Below are 12162 nucleotides of genomic sequence, written 5' to 3'. Positions count from 1 at the left end.
GCCTGACCGTCTAGCGTTGGGCTGACCTTAGACTCCAGCAGTGGAAGTTACCACTGGCAGTCTTTAGTGCCTGGGAGTAGGGGTCCCACAACACTATTATTCTGCAATCCCACCGCTCTGCCACCAATGTGAGGAAAGCCGGCCGGTGGGTGCAGCTCTCTGGCGCCCCCTTACCTCTCAGGTCAGTCAAGGTACTGCACCTAGAGAAAGTAGTGCCAGGAAGCTGCAACCAGCGCAGGGAACCCGGTAGAGTGTTATCCCTTCAACGTCACTAAACCGTAACGTCACTACACAGCACAACTCGCTAGCGCCCTCTTAGCCTCAGGTCAGTCAGGGAACTGCACCTAGGATAAGCGGTCGCCAGAAAGACTGTCCTGTAACCTACTGGGTATCGGGGCCCTCTGTAGTGAGGGCGGTATATATATCTTCCTTGGCCGCGCCAGGAATATATATATCTGAACCTCCGACCGTCACTACCAGCCTTCCCCAATCCCCAGTTGGTATGCTGCCACCAGTCCCTATTTTAGATATACGCCCAGTCCGTGAATGGGCCTATATCGGGTCAGGAACCAACCCTGGGTAGCGTTTTTGGCTTGAGCCGAGCTCACACGGACGTGCGTTTGTTATGCAGAATAAAAGGCAGGCCCACAATTAATTGAGGTAATTGATTATAATAATACACTAGATACACGATATACAATTAAATATACACAGGTATAAGGTCAGGCTAAACGATACAACAATGGAATACAACACACATAATCACCACAGCATATCAGTTACCGGTTTCTTGATTTTCTTGTGACGCAGGGAGAGGATTCTGCGGCCGCAGGCACGGTTCTTTGTTACAGGCTGAGGCCTACCACCGCATGGTCAAACTGCTCCTCCCCTTGGTGGCCTCAGCTGGTGCTCAGATGTTCAGCACCCAGCTCTTGGGTCAAGACTGAGTGATCTCTTGTCTGTCCTGCTATCTTACCTGCCCCGTCCCGCCCACTGCTGGTGGGGTCAGCTGGCTCAGTCTCCACCCTCAGGTCTAACTTCGATCAGAAGCCCAAATTCTAAGGAACCCAATAACTTCTTCTGGGATGGTCTCATGATACCCCCAGGGGTTCCCATGGATTCGGGCCGCCGTGACCGACCTTTTGATATCAATTATGATACCATACGGTCCTCAGGAATGGCTCAGCGCTATATCTTGGCTTCCAGAGCACGTACAAACGTCTACCGCGGAGGCTTGTGTGCGCAATGGCTCCGGGACGCCGTGATATTTTTTATTGGCCCATCCCACGCAACATGCGTGTACTATTCATGTTTCTATATCTTATGCCTCCATGCTTGTGACAGACAAAGAAACTAGTCCTATGGGACAAATGGTCAGAGTTACAGATGGACTAAGCACCCCCCCTGCTGGCTGTATTTCCTCTCGAAGTCTTTGAAGCTCCTAGCATTCAAGTGTTAAGTAGGCCCTGGGGGCTTCTTATCTCACAGGAGCCTGGATGGGGGAAACTATCTAGTTGACGTTTTAACAGAAGGTCCCAAGGGTGGGGGCTGCTGAAGTGTGGCCATCCCTGGATATGATTTATCATTACCAAGATGGCGGCTACGGGTTCATCACACCCCCACTACCAGCACCTGCCTGGCCTGCCCTGCTCTCCTATTTCCCTCCTTACTGGAGCTGACACTCCTCCGGCTTTCAGGGGACATGCCTTGCTGCAGCAGTGCTACCCCTGTACCGTCACCCCCCTCATCTGCCAACTTTGCAAACTTATTGGGGTGTGCCAGATCAGGACTAGCCTCCCTGGCACGCTTCCCTCTACCCCCCCTTCTATCACCCAGCTAGCGGCCTCACTGTCCTGCAGCTCCCTACTACCACCCTCCCCTACATCTACCCCAGTGAGCAGCTGCTCAGTGAGCAACAGACTTCTTTCCATATTGTCAATGGATCTCAGTGTTGCCAGCTGCTCATTTAGATCCAGTACCTGGGCTTCCAAACGCACAACGAGCACACATCTCGCGAAGCAGTATGCAACCCCGACCGGCGGGTCAGGGATTGCATACATGTGGGAAGATGTACACTGGATAGCATTGCCAATAATGTAGCTCATTTCCTAATGGGGATTGCACTAGACAGAAATGTTAAGGAAAAAGAAATGTACAGAATTAATAAAATACAGACAGCAATTCAGTCCAAATTCCTCCCTTCCAAACTCCCTGAATCCAAAGTCACTGAAAAACAAGTCACACACTTACTACCGTTTGCACTTACGCTCCAGTTACACTCAGCTTGTTCACATTCGCTAAGGAAGAAGATTTAAAGAGTTTTTTTTTTCCCTCCCCTTTTGCAGCAATGCACCCTACAGCTCAATGCACTTCCAAAGGCAAGTGCAGGAATTGCTGACACAATCCAGCCACGAGGCCTGGCATTGTCCTGCATTAGGAGGAACCCAGGGCCAACCCCACCAGCATATGATCTCACAAGGGGTCTGAGGATATCATCTCGGTACCTAATGGCAGTCAGGCTACACTCTGGCGAGCACATGGAGGGCTGTGCGGCCCTCCAAAGAAATGCCATCCCACACCATTACTGACCCACTGCCAAAAAGGTCATGCTGAAGGATGTTGCAGGCAGCAGATCGCTCTCCACGGCGTCTCCAGATTCTGTCACATGTGCTCAGTGTGAACCTGCTTTCATCTATGAAGAGCACAGGGCGCCAGTGGTGACTTTACCAATCCTGGTGTTCTGTGGCAAATGCCAAGCATCCTGCACAGTGTTGGGCTGTGAGCACAACCCCCATCTGTGAACGTCGGGCTCTCATACCACCCTCATTGAGTCGGTTTCTAACAGTTTGTGCACACACATGCACATTTGTGGAGGTAATTTTGCAGGGCTCTTGCAGTGCTCCTCCTGTTCCTCCTTGCACAAAGGCGGAGGTAGTGGTCCTTCTACTGGGTTGTTGTCCTCCTATGGCCCCCTCCACGTCTCCTGGTGTACTGGCCTGTCTCCTTTTAGCGCCTCCTGCCTCTGAACACTATGCTGAAAGACACAGCAAACCTTGCCGCAGCTAGCATTGATGTGCCATCCTGGATGAGCTACACTACCTGAGCAACTTCTGTGGGTTATAGGGTCCGTCTTATGCTACTAGTGTGAAAGCACAACCAACATTCAAAAGTGACCAAAACATCTGCCAGAAAGCATTGGTACTAAGATGTGGTCTGTGGTCCTCACCTGCAGAACCACTGCTTTATTGAGTGAGTCTTGATAATTGCCAATAATTTCCATCTATTGTCTTTTCCATTTGCACAACAGCATGTGAAATGGATTGTCAATCAGTGTTGCTTCCTAAGTGGACAGTTTGATTTCACAGAAGTTTGATTTACTTGGCGTTACATTCTGAGATTTTGCATGGTGCCCCAGATCGATGTTGATTGACAGTCATTTTGTACTTCTTCCATTTTCTTACTATTGCACCAACAATTGTCTCCTCCTCACCCAGTGTCTTACTTATGGTTTTGTAGCCCATTCCAGCTTTGTGCAGGTCTATGATCTTGTCCCTGACATTCTTAGAAAGCTCTTGTCGATGTTGTAGAGGTTACATACAGAGATAAAGGTTATGTAGGTTACATACAGGGATAAAGGTTATGTAGGTTGCATTCAGGGATAAAGGGGGCCATACATACCGGAATGAGGGGAGCCATACATACCAGGATGAGGGGGGCCATACATACCAGGATGAGGGGGGCCATACATACCAGGAAGAGGAATGAAGGTACCATACATACGAGGAAGAGGGATGAAGGTGTCATACATACCAGGATGGGTGTGAGGGGGGCCATACATACCAGGAAGAGGAATGAGGGGAGCCATGCATACCAGGATGGGGGATTGGGGTGCCATGCATACCATGATGGTGGATTGGGGTGCCATGCATATAAGGATGGGGATGAGGCCACGTATAACAGGATAGTTGATATTAACAGAATTGGGGGACAATACCCCTATAACAGTGTCAGCAGCAGACCCCCTTCCCCTTAACAGGGTATAATGACCACATTTTTGGCTTAATTTTTTTTTCTATGTTCCTCCTCTAAAACCTAGGTCTTATGGTCCGGTGCTTCTTATAGTCCAAAAAATATTATTTCCTTCACTATGTATGGTTGTCCAAGCTCCTTCCTTTGAGGGGCTAAGGGGCAAGTTCTCTTCATGTGTCCCACCTTCCCGCAGTTATAGCAGGTAACTCTGGGTCTCTGTGCATCTGTATTTCATGGAGGATTTTGGGCTACCAGCAGACTTGTGCGAGTGGGTTTGGGTGCCTTATTCTGCTTTACCCCCTCTAGCCACTTTGTAAAGGGTGTCCATATCCAGTCTTCGGTATTAAGGTCTGGTAGTCGGCAGCTGTTTCTATATAGGCTCATGGAGACCTTGAACAAAAGCTTGTATTCAGATTTGCTGATGGGACTTCTCATGGTTTTAGAATCCGAGATCCAGGAACATCTTCTTCAATCTGTGAAAGAACTTCTCCACAGTCTCTCCTTTTTCTTCAGTGATATCTTGTAAGGTTGTGGACTGGTCCACTAAGGCCACGTGCACATGTTGAGAGTTTGGAGAGTTTACCTCAGTATTTGTAATCCAAAATCAGGCGTGGGTGATAAATACAGAAGTGGTGACGTGTTTCTATTATACTTTTCCTCTGATTGTTCCTCACCTGGTTTTGGCTTACAAATACGGAGGTAAAATACTGACTAAATACTAAAGGTGTGCACGTGGCTTAAGCGTTCCTTTGCCCAGACAAATCTTTTTAAAAAAACTTTTCCTGAGTTGTGTGTTTGATACCACTCGACTTTCATCATTCCATAGGGCTCCAGGGCCTGTCACATTACTGGCCAGAGGGAATCTCCTGCTTTAATTTGGGTGAGCCACTCTAAGTCTGTCTGTCCATGAGGCAGAGTGCGTCTTCTGTTTCTGACTCCTCTTCCAGTAAAATGGCATGGTGTGTTGCTCTGGTAGACCATTCATCAGAGTATTTAACTCCTGGGGTTTCCAGGAGACATAGCGGCCTTGGGGCTTGCATGAAAAGGATGAGGATGACGAGGACCATGTCCCCTCATCATGCAGTGGTAGACGTTGGATCTTGTTCATGGGGTGCTGGGGAGTGTCAGTCTGAGCTGCTGATTCCCATCTTCCCTGTTCTTCCTGGTCCTGTATTGCTATGTCATCCTAAGCCTCTGCTTCAGTACCCTTTGTATAGATTCCGGTAACTATTGGAGCTAAAATGGTCACTGGGCAGGAAGTGGCATAGGTCGTCCCATCTACATAAATGACAGGGTATAGGGCAGGACTCTGTCGGTTTGTTGTATCACAGCAGAACAAGTGTCACGGCGGTCTGGGTTCTGCTTTTGACAGTATATGCATGTCCAGTCGTCCGGAAAATATAGAGGAGGTCTCAGCTGTTCAGGTGTGGCTGCTACAGCTGGTGCCATTTTCTCGGGTGGTGGCTAATAGGTATAACATTCAGTAACATCATCATATTCTGACCAAAGCCGGTACCAGAGTGAAAGTGAATCTGTTCAGAATATCTCCCTGTCTTTTCAGGCTGGCTAAGCAACATTCACGTATACCAACAGTACAGACAAATAAAACATGTAAGGCAGACAAATAAGGAAACTGTGTGACCGGGTTCAAGAGCTATGACTTATCAGCCTTTGGTCACTATGTCTGAGAGTCTGAGGCCTACTGCCTCCATCTTTGTACGGAGACACAGGAGGGTATTTAGGTAAGATAAAATAAAATAATTTTCTTATCTATTTTGGAGTTGCACAATCTCCTACCTAAAGTGTGTTCCGTTCTGAGATTGGAGGTCCTGTGTCGCGGCTGATCATCCCTGGACGTCTCGTCCAAGCCCCACATTTAAGACGCCAACTGTAAGGGCACCCTCAAAGGGTGTGCTCGATCCTCTTAATTGTCTGCTGCCAACTTGAATATTAGGATGTACGGCCGGAGAAATCACAAGAGATGACTACTGGATAGTCATAAGTGAATTCTGGGTAATTCATCAGAATGCATAACATTATATACCAAAGATTAAGGGAGTTTCCAACATTGGCTTATCTTCATAATTATCGCTGACATCTGTTACCCACGTCCCATTACATTCATGATCACGGTCAAGTTAACTCAAGCATTGCATGTCAAGTTCAAAGTTCAATCAATATGGTCAGTTACCTTTATGATTCTGTTATTGGTTCTAAAGCAATGAAATCTATTAGCAACGTCTGTATAATCAGATTAATTTGTTAGTGTAAGCAGAAGTATAGGTATTTTCCATCTGGTCATGTTGTGTAGCATGTAGACCTTTGACCAGGATTCAGTGACTGGTACGAGATGGTACAATATGCAAGGGGTCATTTTGGATGTCTGCAATTCTTAATACATATATTGGTTTAAGTTATATATCCATATAACTTCAACAAATATACATATATTTATATCCTTAACACACTAGATTGATATATCTATCTATACATTGTATATTAATCCATGACATGTACAATATGTCGTTATGACAATACAATAGATAGATACAGTACAGACCAAAAGTTTGGACACACCTCATTTATGGATTTTTCTGTATTTTCATGACTTAAAATTGTACATTCACACTGAAGGCATCAAAACTATGAATTAACACATGTGGAATTATATACTTAACAAAAAAGTGTGAAACAACTGAAAATATGTCTTATATTCTAGGTTCTTCAAAGTAGCCACCTTTTGCTTTGATGACGGCTTTGCACACTCTTGGCATTCTCTTGATGAGCTTCAAGAGGTAGTCACTGGAAATGGTTTTCACTTCACAGGTGTGCCCTGTCAGGTTTAATAAGTGGGATTTCTTGCCTTATAAATGGGGTTGGGACCATAAGTTGTGTTGTGCAGAAGTCTGGTGGATACACAGCTGAATAGACTGTCCTATGGGACACCCATGGGTGTGGTGAATATTCATGGACTTTAATAGCGGGCACGCTGACAGCCGAGCGCAGCAGGAGCCGTGCTGCGGTGACAGTGTGGTTGCTATTAGGGAGAATGAATGGTCACTGCTCCCCACGCACGCAGTCCCGGCGTGGGGAGAAGTTACTATTCCGGCACAGAGCAGTACACAGTACTGGAGAAGAGAGGAGGTGAGTATAATTGTTTTTCTTTTCTGTGCAGCGGGACGGGGATCAGGGGGTGCCAAACATACCAGGATGAGGGGGGCCATACATCCAGGGATGAATGGTGCCATATATACCAGGAAGAGGTATGAGGGGGGCATTACATACCAGGATGAGGGATAAGGAGGGCCATACATACTGGGATGAAGGGTGCCATACTTACCAGGAGCCGCGCTGCAGGCACAGTGTGTCGGCTATTAAGGAAAATGAATATTCACGGCTCTCCATGCCCATGGACGTGGGGTGCAGTGAATATTCATTTTCTTTAGTAGCGGGCATAGTATAGGCTGCAGCAGGCGGCTGCTGCCTCCTGTGCCCCGCTCATCCCCCCTTAGCCCCCCCACCACCTACAGCCAAACATATGTTTGGACTATAAGACGTACCCCCCACTTTCCTCCAAAATTTGAGGAAAAAAGTGTGTCTTATAGTCCGAAAAATACGGTATATAGCTACCAATCTATGTATCTAGCAAACTCTTCATTATCTTTTATTAGCTTATATAGCTGCTAGCTATTGCCCATCTTCACTAATAATAATTTTTTATTTTTATAGTGCCATCATATTCCACAGCACTTTACGTTTTAGAGGGGACTTGAACAATAAAAGACATTACAGAATAACGATAATCACATAAATCAACAGATACCAGAAGGAGTGAGGACCCTGCTCGCAAGTCTACAATCTATGAGGAAATAGGGGAGATACGAAAGGTGGATGGTAACAATTGCTTGTATTGTACGATCAACCATCAATGTAATAAAAAGGGTATTCACATAATGCTAAATGAACCAGTCACCAACCAGTATTGGAACAAGTACAGACACAGTAGTCTTAAGTGATGGGGTGTGTAAACAGAAGATAGGAGGGACCTGATATTTGGAAGGAAGTTTTGTATGGGGGGGGGGGGGGGGGGGAGGGGTAGTTAGGTAGGTGAGGTGATGGGCCAGTCTAAAGAAATGCGTTTTTAAGGCACGCTTAAAACTGTGGGTATTGGGGATTAATCGAGGAGTCCTGGGTAGTGCGTTCCAAAGAATTGGTGCAGCACGTGAGAAGTTTTGGAGGCAGGAGTGGAAGGTCCAGATTATTGAGGATGTTATTCTTAGGTCATTAGAAGAACGGAGGGCACTGGTAGGATGGTAGACTGAGACGAGAGGGGAGATGTAGGTCGGTGCTGAAGCATGGAGCGCTTTGTGGGTGAGGGTGATGAGTCTATATTGAACTCTGTAGCGGATGGGTAACCAGTGCAACGACTGGCACAGGGAAGAGGCATCAGTGTATCGGTTGATAAGAAATATGATCCTGGCTTCTGCATTTAGGATAGATTGGAGAGGGGAGAGTTTAGTAAGAGGGAAACCGATTAGTAGAGAGTTGCAAAAGTCCAGATGAGAATGAATCAGTGTGACATTAAGTGTTTTTGCAGAGTCAAAGGTAAGAAAAGGTCAGATCCTAGAAATGTTTTTGAGGTGTAGATGACATGAGCGGGTGAGTGATTGGATATGGAGACAGAAGGAAAGATCTGAATTAAGTATAACCCCAAGACAGCAGGCTTGTTGCTGGGGAGTAATGGTGGAGCCACACACGGAGATGGCAATATTGGACATAGGTAGATTAATGGAGGGAGGAAACACAAGAAGTTCAGTTTTTGATGGGTTCAGTTTCAGATAGAGGGAGGACATGTTGTGAGAGACGGTGGAAAGAAAATCACTGGTGTTTAGTAATAATTCAGGGGTGAGGTCAGGAGATTATGTGTATAATTGGGTGTCATCAGCATAGAGATGGTACTGAAAACCAAATCTACGGATTGTTTGTCCAATAGGGGTGGTATATAAGGAGAAGAGGAGGGGCCTAGGACCGATCCTTGAGGAACCCCAACAGTAAGGGGAAAAGGGGAGGAAGAGGAGCCGGCAAAAGACACAGTGAAGGAGTGGTCTGATAGGTAGAAGGAGAACCAGGAGAGAGTAATGTCTTTGAAACCGATAGAGCAGAGCATAGTGAGGAGGAGCTGGTGATCTACAGTGTCGAATGCTGCAGAGAAATCCAGGAGAATCAGCAATGAGTAGTGACCATTGGATTTAGCTGTTAGCAGATCATTAGAGACTTTAGTGAGGGCAGTTTCAGTGGAGTGTAAAGAGCGGAAACCGGATTGTAGAGGGTCAAGAAGAGTTATCTGAGAAAAAGCAGGTTAGACAGGGGTGGACCACACGTTCCAGGAGTTTAGAGATGAAGGGAAGTTTGGAAACAGGTCTGTAGTTAGCAGCACAGTTTTGGTCGAGGGATGGTTGTTCAAGCAATGGATGTATGCTGGAATGTTTAAATGAGGAGGGAAAGATAGCGGATGAGAGAGAGAGATTAAATATTTTAGTTAGGTGAGTGGTGACAGCCGGGGAAAGGGACTGAAGGAGATGTGAGGGAATAGAGTCACTGTTGCAGGTGGCAGGGCGAGAAGATGCAAGGAGCCTATCTGTCTTCATGCTATTTAGTGTCTGATGAATCCTATATTAAAGATCTATCTATCTATCTACACAGTACAGACAAAAGTTTGGACACACCTTCTCATTTAAAGATTTTTCTGTATTTTCATGACTTTGAAAATTGTACATTCACACTGAAGGCATCAAAACTATGAATTAACACATGTGGAATTATATACTTGACAAAAAAGTGTGAAACAACTGAAAATATGTCTTATATTCTAGGTTCATCAAAGTAGCCACCATTTGCTTTGATGACTGCTTTGCACACTCTTGGCATTCTCTTGATGAGCTTCAAGAGGTAGTCACCGGAAATGGTTTTCACTTCACAGGTGTGCCCTGTCAGGTTTAATAAGTGGGATTTCTTGCCTTATAAATGGGGTTGGGACCATCAGTTGTGTTGTTCAGAAGTCTGGTGGATACACAGCTGATAGTCCTACTGAATAGACTTTTAGCTGCTTTTTTCTTGCCATAATACAAATTCTAAGTAAAGAAAAACGAGTGGCCATCATTACTTTAAGAAATGAAGGTCAGTCAGTGCGAAAAATTGGGCAAACTTTGAAAGTGTCCCCAAGTGCAGTTGCAAAAACCATCAAGCGCTACAAAGAAACTGGCTCACATGAGGACCGCCCCAGGAAAGGAAGACCAAGAGTCACCTCTGCTTCTGAGGATAAGTTTATCCGAGTCACCAGCCTCAGAAATCGCAGGTTAACAGCAGCTCAGACTAGAGACCAGGTCAATGCCACACAGAGTTCTAGCAGCAGACACATCTCTACAACAACTGTTAAGAGGAGACTTTGTGCAGCAGGCCTTCATGGTAAAATAGCTGCTAGGAAACCACTGCTAAGGACAGGCAACAAGCAGAAGAGACAAGTTTGGGCTAAAGAACACAAGGAATGGACATTAGACCAGTGGAAATCTGTGCTTTGGTCTGATGAGTCCAAATTTGAGATCTTTGGTTCCAACCACCGTGTCTTTGTGCGACGCAGAAAAGGTGAACGGATGGACTTTACATGCCTGGTTCCCACCGTGAAGCATGGAGGAGGAGGTGTGATGGTGTGGGGGTGCTTTGCTGGTGACACTGTTGGGGATTTATTCAAAATTGAAGGCATACTGAACCAGCATGGCTACCACAGCATCTTGCAGCGGCATGCTATTCCATCCGGTTTGCTTTTAGTTGGACCATCATTTATTTTTCAACAGGACAATGACCCCAAACACACCTCCAGGCTGTGTAAGGGCTATTTGACCGAGAAGGAAAGTGATGGGGTGCTACGCCAGATGACCTGGCCTCCACAGTCACCAGACCTGAACACAATCGAGATGGTTTGGTTTGAGCTGGACCGCAGAGTGAAGGCAAAAGGGCCAACAAGTGCTAAGCATCTCTGGGAACTCCTTCAAGGTTGTTGGAAGCCCATTTCCGGTGACTACCTCTTGAAGCTCATCAAGAGAATGCCAAGAGTGTGCAAAGCAGTCATCAAAGCAAAAGGTGGCTACTTTGAAGAACCTAGAATATAAGACATATTTTCAGTTGTTTCACACTTTTTTGTTAAGTATATAATTCCACATGTGTTAATTCATAGTTTTGATGCCTTCAGTGTGAATGTACAATTTTCATAGTCATGAAAATACAGAAAAATCTTTAAATGAGAAGGTGTGTCCAAACTTTCGGTCTGTACTGTATATATATATATATATATATATATACACATATACATATACACACACATACATACATACACACACACATACATACATACATACACACTATCTTACCCTCTCTAAGTAGCCAGCCAGAAAATTAATATTCATTATACATTTTAATACATTGGTGACACAGTGGGGTTGAACTCATAATTTTATCAGTGCGAATACAAAATCTCCTGTGCGTGTTGCGTTGCTATGTGCAGCAGTGACGATATTCTCTTCTTGTGCGCGCTCCCGCACTGGTCCTTGGAGAACACAGGTGGCAGCGCTTATGCAGATTGAGAGTAGCGCTTGCAGATATATGCTACTGCACATGCGCTGCCGCCAGCGCCATTTTGTTGAAGCCAATTTTTTTTGGGAAAACCACAATATTAAATGCTCAGGCGCAGTATTTAAAATAGGAGGTTATGATGATGGTATGGCCAGAGCATAGAAAAAAAGACTCGCCCACAGGTCCGCCCCGGAGCACAAGCATCACATTAACTGAAAACAGATTAAACAACCACAGGATAGATTACTTCAACCCAGGTATCTTTTTAATCAGTAACAGCGCCAAGCTGACAATGCTTGTAGTTTAGTTAGCAAAATCCTGATGACAGGTTCGCTTTAAAGGCAGATCATGAAATCTTTTTATTCTAGTTTGTTTCTATTTTGTAACACAAGCAGCTGCTAGGCTCAGACTGAACATTGCTTGCAAGTTTTCTTCTGTTCAGCCAATCTAGTATTGCTGCCCAGTAGAGGTCACTACCCTATTTATGCTCATCTGGGTATCTTGATA

General features: G+C 45.6%; 1 protein-coding gene across 2 annotated transcripts in view; it reads right to left on the bottom strand.

Annotated features, from left to right (window-relative positions):
* Positions 1 to 12162, bottom strand: part of HSD17B7 (hydroxysteroid 17-beta dehydrogenase 7) — a 116037-nt gene that overhangs the window by 24029 nt on the left and 79846 nt on the right. The window lies entirely within an intron of this gene.

The sequence above is a fragment of the Phyllobates terribilis genome, unplaced genomic scaffold (assembly GCF_046119375.1).
Source record: "Phyllobates terribilis strain yellow unplaced genomic scaffold, ASM4611937v1 Scaffold_8__6_contigs__length_399053987, whole genome shotgun sequence".
NCBI lineage: Eukaryota > Metazoa > Chordata > Amphibia > Anura > Dendrobatidae > Phyllobates > Phyllobates terribilis.
The sequence above is the reverse complement of the archived record's forward strand: the minus strand, read 5'-3'. Positions and strand labels throughout refer to the sequence as shown.